The sequence below is a fragment of the Neofelis nebulosa genome, chromosome 12 (assembly GCF_028018385.1).
Source record: "Neofelis nebulosa isolate mNeoNeb1 chromosome 12, mNeoNeb1.pri, whole genome shotgun sequence".
In the NCBI taxonomy this organism is placed as follows: domain Eukaryota; kingdom Metazoa; phylum Chordata; class Mammalia; order Carnivora; family Felidae; genus Neofelis; species Neofelis nebulosa.
In genome coordinates this window covers 28508781-28523514 of record NC_080793.1, presented here as the reverse complement: position 1 = coordinate 28523514, position 14734 = coordinate 28508781, and the positions used below count along the sequence as shown (strand labels likewise).

The 14734-nt window shown below is 38.9% G+C and overlaps 1 protein-coding gene across 2 annotated transcripts in view; it reads right to left on the bottom strand.

The window, feature by feature from the left end:
• The window catches only part of LOC131491562 (olfactory receptor 13C9), a 244472-nt gene extending 229804 nt beyond the window's left edge, over positions 1-14668 (bottom strand). For both annotated transcript variants that reach the window (XM_058694694.1, XM_058694695.1), the window contains exon 1: positions 14570-14668. The gene's annotated coding sequence lies outside the window, so the exon portion shown is untranslated. The remainder of the gene's footprint in view (positions 1-14569) is intronic.
• Between the last annotated feature and the right edge of the window lie 66 nt (positions 14669-14734).

The following is a 14734-nucleotide window of genomic DNA, read 5'->3' as shown; positions in this document are numbered from 1 at the left end:
AGAATCCCAACCAGGCTCCCCACTGACAGGCTCCCCACTCTCAGTGCAGAACCTGATGCAGGGCTCAAACTCACTAGCCCACAAGATCATGACCTGTGCTGAAACTGAGTCAGTCACCACGCAGGTGCTGCTACATTTACATGTATTTTACTTATTTTTATTTTTTTAGGTATATTTATTTGAGAGAGAGAGAGAGGGAGGGAGGGAGAGAATGAGTGGGGGAGGGGCAAAGAAAGAGGGAGAGAGCATCACAAGCAGGATCTGTGCTGTCAGTGAGGAGCCTAATGCGGGGCTTAAGCTCATGAACCATGAGATCATGACCTGAGCTGAGATCAAGAGTCAGATGCTCAACCGACTGAGCCACCCAGGCACCCCTACCTATGTATTTTTTTTAACATTTATTCATTTTTGAGAGACAGAGAGAGACAGAGCATGAGCAGTGGAGGGGAGAGAAAGAAAGGGAGACACAGAATCCGAAGCAGGCTCCAGGCTCTGAGCTGTTTGTTAGCACAGAGCCCGATGTGGGGCTCGAACTCATGAACCCTGAGATCATGACCTGAGCTGAAGTCAGACGCTCAACCAGCTGAGCCACCCAGGCACCCCCTACATATGTATTTTAATGTGAAGTAAAGAAACTATTAAGGATCAGTGTTTCAAAAGTACTCTCACAGGAGTACTGATGCATAGGGGCACTTGTACCCCAATGTTTATAGCAGCACTCTCAACAATAGCCAAATTATGGAAAGAGCCTAAATGTCCATCAACTGATGAATGGATAAAGAAGTTGTGGTTTATATACACAATGGAGTACTACGTGGCAATGAGAAAGAATGAAATATGGCCCTTTGTAGCAACGTGGATGGAACTGGAGAGTGTGATGCTAAGTGAAATGAGCCATACAGAGAAAGACAGATACCATATGTTTTCACTCTTATGTGGATCCTGAGAAACTTAACAGAAACACATGGGGGAGGGGAAGAAAAAAAAAAAAAAAAGAGGTTAGAGTGGGAGAGAGCCAAAGCATAAGAGACTGTGAAAAACTGAGAACAAACTGAGGGTTGATGGGGGGTGGGAGGGAGGGGAGGGTGGGTGATGGGTATTGAGGAGGGCACCTTTTGGGATGAGCACTGGGTGTTGTATGGAAACCAATTTGACAATAAATTTCATATATTGAAAAAAATAAATAAATAAATAAATTAGTAAAAATTTAAAAAAAAAACAAAAAAAAAAACAAAAGTACTCTCACAAAGTTATTAGGGATTAGTATTTCAAAAGTACTTTCACAATTATTCATTAGGCATTGACGACCAGGATTTTCTACAAAGGTCAGGGAGATTTTACTGGCTGAATATTTGCATGGACAAGTAAAAAGTATAAACAATAATGGGCACAGATTATAAACACAAAATAAACTCATGCTCTACAGCCATGAGCAATACAAGGTGAGCCTAGAAAAGAAAAAATAAAGTAAACCTGAGCTATCACACATACATACACATATACACACACACACACATACTATACCATATATACTATATATACATATACACACACACAATGCTATACACACACATATAAACTAGCACAATGTACATATACTACACTATATGTGTATACACTATATGCTTTTAAGCATATCTATATATATACTATACCATACGTGTGTATATATATAGTATAACTTATTTTTTCAACAAGGGGGAGGGGCAGTGGGAGAGGAAGACAGAGAATTTTAAGCAGGCTCCACTCCCAGCACAGAGCCAGATGTGGGGCTCAATCTCACCACTGTGGGATCATGACCTGAGCTAAAATCAAGAGTCCAAAGCTTAACCAACTGAGCCACCCAGGAGCACCTAGGATACCTTTTTTTTTTTTTTAATATATATACCTTTTTTTTTTTAAGCTTCTCTTGTTTTTATATCATTGACATATTCTCACCCATCTAAAGATCTATAAATCCTATAGGAATAAAGAAAATTTCTACCTAACTAGATTAAGAAATTCCTTTATCCTTCTGTTTGAAGTACTGGATTATTTGTTATAAGTAAGGGGTATTTTTGTCTAAAGAAAAAATACTAGCTAGTATCTACAACTTAACAGTTTAAAAATACAAGAATTCTATTGTGGATAAAACAAAGAATTAACTTTCTAGAGATACAAAGCTTTGACAGTGTATATAGATACTTTGAATCAACTACAAATTTAACCTACCTATAAACTTCCAAATACATTTAGAACTTAATCATAGATTTTAGAAGGGCAGATTATTTTATTAAAATACATATAATTGTTGCTAGCAACAGTAGTATAAAGAGGAGAAAAGTTCAAATATGACAACAGAGGGCTATTATTTCAGGTTGAATTCGCTGCTGTTCTTTGCATCCAATATTAGTTTGTGCAGGGGCTTTGGGACACCTGATAAAATCCACATTCTTGAGTCCACCTCCCCTTGGCCCTCAGCACAGTAAACACCTGGGTCTGTCTGGGCTCTCTTCTGTCCCTGGGCACAGAAGGCAAGCACATACCTGACAAAATATGTACTGTTCGTTGTACATCCAGGGCTGAAGCTCCAGGCTGGGGTACTTGCCAAAGGGTGGCACGATCAAGCTGAACACCAGGGCAATGCAGACAAACACAGCTGGCAGAACAATCTATAACCAGGGGGTAGAGGGGAAAGGAAATTGCAAAAGAAGGGCAAGTGTTAGAAAGAAGGCCACAGGGCAAGCCCCTAAGAGTCCAGCTAGCCTCCCAAACCAGCCAGCATGCAAATGAGCAGTACAGGGCCCATAGCAGAGCTCTACCAAGGCACTCATGGCAGGTTGGAAGCAGCAGATCCTGAGAACTAAACCTCTTCCCTCCAGGCATTTCTGGAAGCTGGCAGCACAAGGCCAGAGGCTATGGCCACCTGGCAGAAGCCCCAAGCTAAAAACTTCAGAGTAAACAGTAGTCATATGTCAGGGTGACTCAGAACATAGGGTCCTGTCCTCTGCCCTCTGAAGACCAAAGACCACACTGGACCAGGAGCCCAGCTCAGCTCTGAGAAAGGCTGAGAGAAAAGCCCTGGACCAGGAGTCCGAAGACCTGAAACCTGGTTCTGTCTCTACTATTAGTGTACCATGTGAACTCACTTCCCACTGTGGCCTCATGTGCTCACTTGTAATCTGCGGACCAAGACTAAATGACCCAGTAAGATCCCACTCTGAAAGGGAAACAGCAGCCACTGTCACCATATAATGGCCTCAAAATGCATAAAGACCTAAATCCTTCTTTATGGGAAAATATATGACAATGATCTAATTATTGTTACAGCCCTAAGTAGTAGTATCATCATCACCAATCAACGAACAAGGTAGTTGAATTCAGAGAGACTAAGTAATGTGCTCAAGGTCATACAGCCAATAAGTAGCACAACCAGAATTCAAATTCAGGTCTGTATCTCCAAACTCATACTCTTCTGCATTATCCATATAGTCTATAGGGAAGAATCTCTTGGTTTCATACTTCTTGATTTTATACTTCTTGGTTTTATAGAGTGGGATAATTTCATCCCTTCTGAGCAAGCAACTTAGCATGCCAACACTCACATGCAGGCAATAGTGTAGTGAATCTTCTCAATCTGTTTGCCATTTTTTTTCTTTCCTCTGTGGCTACCTTTTTGTCAATTTGTAATTAAAAATAAATTTAGAGAAAAATCATGTTTCCAATAAGTTTATATATCAGGTACATCTGGACATATCATTTCTCAAGTTATGAAAACTGAATTTTCCCAGACACACACACACACACACACACACACACACACACACACACACACACAGCACTACTCAATGTCAGGCCCCATTCTAAGCAGTTACTCTTTTTTTTTTTTAATTTAAATCCAAGTTAGTTAACATATAGTGTAATAATGATTTCAGGAATAGAATTTAGTGATTCATCACTTATATATAACACCCAGTGCTCATCCCAACCAGGGTCTTCCTTACTGTCCCTTGCCCATTTAGCCCATACACCCACCCAACACCCCACCAGCAACCCTCAGTTTGTTCTCTGTATTTAGGAGTCTCTTATGGTTTATCTCCCTGTTTTTATATTATTTTTGCTTCCCTTCCCTTATGTTCATCTGCTTTGTATCTTAAATTCCACATGAGTGAAGTCATATATTTGTCTTTCTCTGACTGACTTACTTTGCTTAGCATAATATACTCTAGTTCCATCCACATTGTTGCAAATGGCAAGATTTCATTCTTTTTGATCGCCAAGTAATATATCATGTGTATAGATACATATACCACATATTCTTTATCCAGTTGATATGGACTAATGTTATCCAGCCGATATGACTGATGTCATCAGTCGATGGACATTTGGGCTCTTTTCATACTTTGGTTATTGTCGACAGTGCTGCTATAAATATTGGATGCATGTGCTCCTTTGAAACAGCACCCCTGTATCCTTTGGATAAATACCTTGTAGTGCAATTGCTGGGTTGTAATTTTTCAAGGAAACTCCATACTGTTTTCCAGAGTGGCTGCACCAGTTTGCATTCCCACGAGCAGCGCAAAAGAGATCATCTTTTTCTGCATCCTCGCTAACATTTGTTGTTGCCTGAGTTGCTAATGTTAGCCATTCTGACAGGTGTGAGGTGGTATCTCATTGTGGTTTTGATTTGTATTTCCCTGATGATAAGTGATGTTGAGCATCTTTTCATGTGTCTCTTAGCCATCTGGATGTCTTCTTTGGAAAAGTGTCTATGTCTTTTGCCCATTTCACTGGATTATTTGTGTTTGGGGCATTGAGTTTGATAAGTTCTTTATAGATTTTGATACTAACCTTTTATTTGATATGTCATTTGTAAATATCTTCTCATTCCATCAATTGCCTTTTAGTTTTGCTGATTGTTTTTTTTCTGTGCAGAAGCTTTTTATCTAGTTTTACTTCCTTTTTCTGTGAAGAAACTAGTTAATTTTTGCTTTTGTTTCCTTGCCTCTGGAGACATGTCAAGTAAGAAGTTGCTGTGGCCAAAGTCAAAGGCGTTGTTGCCTGTTTTCTCCTCTAGGATTTTGATGGCTTCCTGTCTTATGTTTGGGTCTTTCATCCATTTTGAGGTTTTGTTTTGTTTTGTTTTGTTTTGTTTTGTTTTGTTTTGTTTTGTTTTTGTATGGTGGAAGAAAGTGGTCCAGGTTCTTTCTTCTGCTGTCCAGTTTTCCCAACACCATTTGCTGAAGAGACTTTTTCCCATTGGATATTATTTCCAGCTTTGTCAAAGATTAGTTGTCCATACATTTGTGCATCCATTTCTGGGTTCTCTATTGTGTTCCATTGATCTGTGTGTCTGTTTTTCTGAAAGTACCATATTGTCTTGAGGATTACAGCTTTGTAATACAGCATGAAGTCCAGAATTGTGATATCTCCAGCTTTGGTTTTCTTTTTCAGGATTGCTTTGGCTATTCAGGGTCTTTTCTGGTTCCATACAAATTTTAGGATTGTTTGTTCTATCTCTGTGAAGAATGCTGGTGTTATTTTGATAGGGTTAGCATTGAATATGTAGATTGCTTTGGGTAGTATTGACATTTTAACAATATTTGTTCTTCCAATCCATGAGCATGGAATGTTTTTTCCATTTTTGTGTGTGTCTTCTTTCATTTCTTTTATAAGCTTTCTATAGTTTTCAGTGTATAGATTTTTCACCTCTTTGGTTCGGTTTATTCCTAGGTATTTTATGGGTTTTGGTGCAATCGTAAATGGGATCAATTCCTTGATTTCTCTTTCTGCTGCTTCATTACTAGTGTATAAAAACGCAACCAATTTCTGTACATTGATTTTATATCCTGCGTCTTTGCTGAATTCATGGATCAGTTCTAGCAGTTTTTTAGTGGAGTCTTTTGGGTTTTCCACATACAGTATCATGTCATCCAAGCAGTTATTCATTTTAATGCTTAGAACAACCCTGTGTTGTAGGTACGTTGTCTTCATTCTAAAGATGACAAGATGGAGGCACAGCAAAGTAACTTGCCCGCAGACACAGGAGCTGCAAGAAGCAGAACTGGTATTGAAATACAGAGTCTGGCCCCAGCATCCTCTCTTAACCATGACCTTCTCCTGCTTCCTCTGGTCAGGGAGCCAGCAGCCCATCCATGAAGCCAGAGTCCCCTGAGCAAAGAATCCCTTCCGACTCCGACTCCCTCTGGTAGTCAGCAGCCTCTTCCACAGAAGGGCCACAAACTGCTGCTGTGTGAGTTTCCAGCCCTTCATCTGGTAAGAGCCTTTGCTGTCCATCCCACTGAGCAGGTCTGTCTCTCTGGATTCTGCAAGAAGCCAGCACCGAAGGTCACCTGTTATCTCAAGGAATTTTGACATCAACTTGCTCTTCTTTTTCAGGCCTTTTCAGCAAGACTCCATATCAGTAAGATAAAGATGGCCAATACAACAGAAAACTGGATGACAGTAATAAAGTGAGACCTCAAAAATGAAAATGATATGGCCTACAAAGTTATGAAAAGATGCTGAATTCAGAAGAAATCAGAGAAATGTAAATTATTTCTCACATATAAATGAAACGAATTATAAAGATGCTGCAGAAACAATTACAGTTAAGTAAAACTAAAACAAATTAAAAAGTAAATTAACTACTCAGCTAGTAGGTATCTATGACAACTTGTGTAGGTGAAAAGAAATACACTAGAGAGCACTGGATAATGGGTCTTCAATGAAAAAGGAACTTCACACACAAAAATATATGTCACAAACTAAGTGCACAAATGTTTTAAGCTAGAAAGTGTCTCAATTTATGCAAAGCAAAAAGCCAGCATATTTAAGTAGCAAAAGTTCCAGAACTACTTCTCCCATAACACTCTCCCCACTCCAGGTGGGAGGCACAAGGATTACTCAAAGCAATGGACTTGTAAAACCTATTTTAAGAAATCATTACATTTATTAATGAGAAGTTAAACTTAAAACTTAAAGAAAGCCAATTAACATAAGATATCTAAACAGGGATATAATAATATATATTAAACTCATACATTCATATGTTTTAGTAATAAAAAAAATTAAATAGAAACAACTTTGAAGAATTCATACCACATTTAATACTGAGTTGCTCACAAATCTTTCCAGTTACTAGGCTAGTAGCAAAGAGGCTGACACAGAAATATCGAGACATGCTGACAAGCTGAAAAAGCATCCAGTCTGACATTTTCCTTCTCCATAGCATTAAATTCAATGCTCAACACACAACAGGTGCCTAACAAATATTCACTGATATGAGTATAAAACTTTTAAGAAACACTGAATGAAAATCGAAGTTATTTTTTACTTCTAATTTACTTTTATAAATAATAATAAAGAAAAGAAACACATAAACATTGGTAGTAACTTGCCTTGTTGGAAAAGAAACAACAGACCCAAAATGGAGTTATCTGCACCCATAACACCAAACCAAGACTTCATTACAGTTTTAACCTTTCCCAGAAATGTGATCTTAAACAGTCAATCTGAAATTTCCTGATCAGCAATATTAAGGTAATCTGCATAAGACCCCTGCCATTCCTCTCCCTCCAAAAGATGACCTGGCCTGAAACAATCCTTTCTTTTCTTCTGCTAATAACCTCCTTGCCCCACCCATTTTCTGCCTATAAAATGATACTATTTTGTACACCACTTCCAACCACCTATTTACTTGAAGAGATGCAGCCCAATTCATGAATTGTTGAATAAAGCCAATTACATCTTCACATCTTCAAACTATAAACTTGAATTTTTGTTCCTTAATATCCTTTACTATATTTTTTCCCTCCAATACATAATCCTGTATCATGCACACACAAAAACGGCTGTAAGGTATCTCCACACTAAATAACTATAGCTTAAATTACAGGAACTCAAAGGTGACAACAAAAATAGCACATACTATTTCAAACTTTAATGAAGGAAAAGTAGTCTATACCACCATCTAGTGGCCATGGAATACAGCACTCAGGTACTTAGCCACATATGTCACCAAAATACAAGCATCTAAAGTTTACACTGGATCTAGGTCTCCTGCTGGATCTCCTGCTTCCTTCTGCAGATCTGGACCTTTGGACAAAACCACACAGGAACACCATTTGTTATGTAAGGTGTAAAATGCATCTTCATACTCATCAGACCAAATGGACAGTATAAAAAATTGGTCAGAAAAAACCCATACACTACAATTAAAGGTACAAATTTATAAGACAATTTGGCACTCTTTAGTAAAGATGAATATGTACATATCTTATAACCTAACAATTCCATTCCTTCGTATATACTCTAATGCAGTGGTTCCTAACCTCTGGTACACAGGTGTCTATGGAAGAATGCAGAGGTTCTAGTAACTTGGGTGGGAAAAAAATTACATTTTTATTGTATTAAAAAAAAAAAAACAGATCTCAAAATGGCATCACTTAGGTTAAGGCACCAAGTCACTAAACCAGGGGTTAATACCTAATCTAACTGCAGAATCAACCTTCCCCCGAAATGTGATCTTAACTTGTAAGTCAGGAATTTTTTTTCTTTTGTTTTTTAAAGCTTATTTATTTATTTTGAGAGAGACAGAGACAGTATGAGTGGGAGAGAGGCAGAGGGAGAGGGAGAGATTAAGAATCCTATACAGGCTCCATGCTGCCAGCTCAGAGTGGAACTCAGGAACCATGAGATTAAGTCCTGAGCTGAAACCAAGAGTCTTATGCTTAACAACTGACTGAGCCACCCAGGCACCCCATTCAGGAATTTTCTAATAAGTGCCACTGAGTCTGTCACATGGCCCCTCCATCCCCTAAAGGAAGATGAGATAATCTGCATGATAAAAACCCCTGTTCTTCCCTCACCCCAACCAGGGAAAATGGTCATGCTTTAAACAATCCTTTCTTTTCCTTTGGTTATAACTTTCTTACCCCGCCCTCCTTCCTATCAGCAATTTCCATTTTGTACAACTCCTCAGAATATCTACTTGCTGGAGTGAGATGTTGCCCAATTCATTAATTGTTTAATAAAGGCAAATGGATCTTCAAAATTTACTCTCTTGAATTTTGTGTTTTTTTAAAAAATGTTTATGTATTTATTTTGAGAGAGAGAGAGAGAGCACAGGCAGGAAGGGGCAGAGAGAGAGAGAGAGAGAGAGAGAGAGAATCCCAAGTAGACTCTGCACTGTCAGAGCAGAGCCCAATAGCAGGACTCGATCTCAGGAACTATGAGATCATGACCTGAGCCCAAATCAAGAGTCAGATGCTCAACTAAGCCACCCAGGTGCCCCTAAATTTTGTTTTTTAACAATTGTCACCAACTTCTAACTGAAAATAAGCATTCCCTTTATGTATGAATGTAAGCAACAAATCACAGTATTATTAATGGGACCTGTGACTTTGTGACCAATAAATATCATAGATATTGTCAAATTCCATTTAGAGGTGTTATAAAAATACAAAAAAATTTTTATGCTTATCACTACTTAAATTATGATAGTCTTTAAATCTGACAATAGATCCTGTTACTTTAATAAAGAAGTATGTCAGGGCACCTGGGTAGCTTAGTCAGTTAAGTGTCTGACTCTTGATTTCAACTCAGGTCATGATCTCACAGTTCATGAGATCAAGCCCCCACATCAGGCTCTGCACTGAGTATGAAGCCTGCTTAAGATTCTCTTTCTCTCTTTCTCTCTCTCTCTCTCTGCACTTTTTGTGCAGGTGCACTCTCTCTCTCTCAAAATAATTTTTTTTTAAGAAAATCTTTAAAGAAATTCTTTAGAGATAAAGAAATTCTTTATCAAGAATTTACTTTCAGGGGCACCTGACTGGTTCAGTTGGAAGAGCATGCAACTCTTGATTTCAGGGTTGTGAGTTTGGGCCCCATGCTGGGTGTAGAGACTACTTAAATAAATAAACTTGAAAAAAAAAAAAGAATTTGCTTTCATATTTTGATCATTCTAGCTCAATCTGTTTTCTCTGTAAACCTATGTATTTGCTAAGTATGTAAAACATTATAATTGTATCAGGGAGCAAGAACCCTTCAAGGGTTCTCTTAAGCTGGACTAAGAATTTAATTAATATGAGACAGATTAACAGGAGAAAATCAAATTTAAGCATATGTCTGAGTGATGAGGGAGCGTGGGGCAAGCTAAGGGCAAAGTGCAGGCTAATAGCACTCGCCACCGCCTCCCCCCTCCCCCCCCCCGCCCCACACCCAAGGTGGGACAATGTGTGATATTCCTTGGATACTCCAGGATACCCCAAAACTGGAAAAGACAAAAAAAAATGGTTTAATTGATAAGAATCTCCACAAGTTTACCAGAAAAAGGCAATCCCATCAATGGCCAGTAGAAACTCCCTTTGCTTTGGGAAAAACCACCTTAGTTTGACAATAGCTAGGCCTCCAGTAAGTCTGATAGTCTCTTTGGAAACTCCCTCTTGACTTTACCTCCCCCGACTCCATAAAGCAGTCACTGTCCACACTAGCAGTGCAGCTCTTCCTGCCCATGGGTCCTGTCCCCATGCTTTAATAATAAAATCACCTTTTTGCACCAAAGATGTCTTCAAGAATTCTTTCTTGGCTGTGGGCTCTGGACCCCACAAACCGCCCTCCATCACCCCAAAATTTCATCATGAGGAATCCAAATAGACATAAATTGCAAAGACAGGCAAAATGAGGTATGTATATCATCCTGAACTAAGGAGAAGTGCAGAGGAAAGAATATAATTCACAGGGTAATTAGAAGAACCGCAGATATTTGGTAATTAGATACTTGTTCTGCCATACAAATGGGTCACTCAGATAAAATTTATCTCAGTAATAACCCTTATTCTGGCAAAGATCCCCAGTTTAGATTTTTCAGTGTACTTAAGAGAGGGGTCAAAGTTTCTCTTGAGCCTGCAGGGTCTTGATTGGCTTCAGCTCAAAATAATCTTCATGATAACGTGGCCCATCTTAGAGTGACCTGCCCTCAGACACTACAGTTCCATAGGCCTACAAGATTTCCAAAAGGTTCTATGGCATAAAGAGGGTTAAGAATCCCTGGCCTAGAGAAAATTTTCATATGGAAACAGGAACTATCTAGTTAGAGCTATCTATGTATATAAAAAATTCAAAACATCTTTGTTCATAATATCAAATGGACAAATATATGTCCATACAAGAGCATATATTAGAGAAATGTATTAATTACTGTGACTGCATCAAAATACATCATTTTCAAAAATCTTATGTCAACTGACAGAATGACAAAAACAGCCTAATTCCATTATAAAGTTGTAAAATAGGCAAACCAATGCAATATATTGTTTAGAGTTATACACAAATGTAGCTGAAAATCACAGAAAGTGAATGCAATATTTAACACAAAATTCTGGGTTTTGGCTGCTTGAGGCAAGGAGGTTGGGGAAGGTGTTACAGGGAGGAGAATGTGACCAGAAAGGAACACGTATTGGGCTTCTAAATTGCTGACCATATTTGATTTCTTAAGCGTGGTGGCAGGTAACAGGCATTCAATTTATTATTCTCTAAAGTGTACTGACACTTTACATCTACTTTTGTATGTATGATATGTGTTTCATGTTACCTCCTTCGACAGGCAACCTTACTCCACCCAGTCTAAAATAACTATTCAGCTGCTATCACGTTAGCCTATCTTAAAATTCCAGATTTATCTAGCTTTGGACTACCTGTCAGAAGTTTAGGATATACAACAATAATTTTCAACATACTTTATGTATCTTCTAGGCAGTTCAGAGATTTGTTTCTAAACAAAATGTCACAGAAAAACATTTCATCTTAAATGCTGCTTGGACACTATTTTCTACCGCACATATTTTAAAAATAAATGGTAAAATGAACTGGTTTTACAATCTGGCTTTAAATCTTGGATGTGCCACTTAGCAGCAGTGAACCTCAGAAAATTATTTCTCTCTTAGAACTTTACCTTCTTCACTTGGAGATATAGTTTAACTCACTGGGTTTTGAGGATGATTAAAACCTGTGAGTGAATAGGAAATTGTCTTAGGCACCTTGCAGCACTTACCAATGTTTTCCCTAAGTTATAACCATGAATCACTCGTTACTATCTGTTAAGTATTTTCATTTTTGAAGTTCACTGGCTAGATGCAGCTGATGATAGAGTTTCTATGTGTGGCAAAACCACTGTGTAGAAGTCTGGCTCCTTGATTTACCATATACAGAAGAGCTGCCTGCCAACCAGGAAAACCCACTTTAGATTCTTAAGGAAGAAGAAGTAAAATATTGTTGTGTCTGAGGCATTATACATTTGGTATCTATTTGTTACAGCAGCTCAGCCTGTCCTATTTAATATATTCTTGAAAACGTAAACCACATTCAGAAGTACCAGATACAGTTGACAAGGTTAGAACCAGTCATAAACAAATTAAGTGAATGACTGCCTATCAAATACTAAGATATCCAGCCTCCCTCCCTTCTCAGTCACAGAAAACTGGCAGTAAGGCTTGTAACTCACAGATGGGAATCTGCAAGTTTCCTCACAGGGGTAACTGACTAGATTTAAGAGAAATGATTTACAGATGGTAACAAATGGGGGGTTTTCCCCTCAATGAAATAATAGAAAACCCTACAGTGAAGCCTGCTATTTGACAAACTCCACTCATGCTCAAAGAGCTTTCAAAAAAAATGTTTTTGGGGCACCTGGGTGGCTCAGTGGGTTAAGCGTCTGACTCTCAATTTCGGTTCAGGTCATGATCCCACGGTTGGTGAGATCAAGCATGGAGCTTGCTTGGGATTCTGTCTCCTTGTCTCTCTGCCCCTCCCCTGCTTGCACTTTCTTTCTCTCTCCCTCTCTCTCTCCCTCCCTCTCTCTCTCCCCCTCTAAATAAACATTAAAAAAAGTAGTCTCACTGCAAAATATGAGCTGATAGCCAAGAATTACAAATACAAAAATACTTTAGGAAATACACTAGTGCCAAGACGAAAACAAATGAAAGAAAACAAAAGAAAACTTGAAATAATTCAGGAAGACCCATTACAATAACTAAAAAAACACAGGGTGGGTGATGGGTATTGAGGAGAGCACCTTTTGGGATGAGCACTGGGTGTTGTATGGAAACCAATTTGACAATAAACTTCATATAGTGAAAAAAAAAGAAAGAATTTAATAAATATGGGCTGTATGAGTGAATGAATTGTTAATCCATAGGGAACAGAGTCTAAGAAAATATATTTAAATGTAAAGATCCAGTCCAGGCACAGATGATGCTTTGTTTTGTCTTACTTGGTTAAAAACTAATGCCCATCATACAGAAACACTTATCCCCTCTGGAATTGTATTTTAAAAAGTCTCTCTCCTCTGAACAGATAATTCAAGTCCTTGAAGAAGGCACAACCAATACAACCACAGGTGATATCCCTGTAATAATTCTCTATTCTTTTTTTTTTTTTAACGTTTATTCATTATTAAGAGATAGAGAGAGACTGAGCATGAACAGGGGAAGGGCAGAGAGAGGGGGCGACAGAATCCGAAGCAGGCTCCAGGCTCCGAGCTGGTGGCACAGAGCCTGATGCGGGGCTCAAACTCACAAACTGTGAGATCATGACCTGAGCCAAAGTCGGACGCCCAACCGACTGAGCCACCCAGGCGCTCCAATAATTCTCTATTCTTGATAGTATAAGCAGTATTATTTCAATGTGTGCAACAAGGTAACTATTGGGTAACTGTGTTTGATTATGCATTGTGTAATTATGTGTATTAATGCAATGCAATTAGTAATAAAAATGTAAACAATCTGTAAATTAATGTGACAACTACTTTTAATCCAACCATTGTCAGATGGGGAAGGGAAGGTTATTTTGAAGGAATGGTATATGAGACCTAAATCCTCTTTTTCCAAGCAACAGACACTGCTGAAAATATCAAGACACACTAGAAAAAGCCTGTAATTTAGAAAAAGAGAATAAAGCATTAGAAGAAACAACTGGAAAATGCTGAGAATAGTTATTCTGGGGACCAATAATCAGGGATAGGGAGGAAAAGACCCAAGGTCTGGTTCGCTTTTTAAGACTTAGAAAACTATTTGACTTGAAACTATGTATGTTTAACTTTGACTTAAAAAAAATCTTTTTTAATGTTTATTTTTGAGATTGAGAGAGAAAGAGCTTGAGCGGGTGAGGGGCAAAGAGAGAAGGAGACGCACAATCCCAAGCAGGCTCCAGGCTATGAGCTGTCAGCACAGAGCCCAACGTGGGAATCGAAGTCACCAACTGCAAGATCATGACCTGAGCCAGAGCCCAACGTTTAGCCAACTGAGCCACCCAGACACCCCCCCACTGTTTTGAATACCTAGTTCGGGACCCCCATTCCAATGAGCTCCTGAAAAATGCAATTTCAAATCATTAAGAGCCTTACAAGGTCATGCTGCGGTGGCAATTAGAGAACCACCATGCATTTAATGAGGAGAAGTGAAGCCTCCCTGGTCTTGACGTTTAAGTCGCCCCGACTAAAAATGAACAAGGACAAAAACCTCCACGATTTCCAACGCACAGCATTATAATATGCACGCATCATACTTCCTTCTCAAAGGACAAACACACTCACATTCTGCGCACGAACTTTAAGAACTGTGCGTAACCGCGCGTGGAGACTAGCTGACGGGCTCAGAAAGGTGGCACAGGAACGCTCTCCGCGTTCAGCTAATCCTATCGCCCCTCTGACGTTTGGGTGAGAACATCTGAGGAAACAAACGTTGGGCCGGAGGGGGCA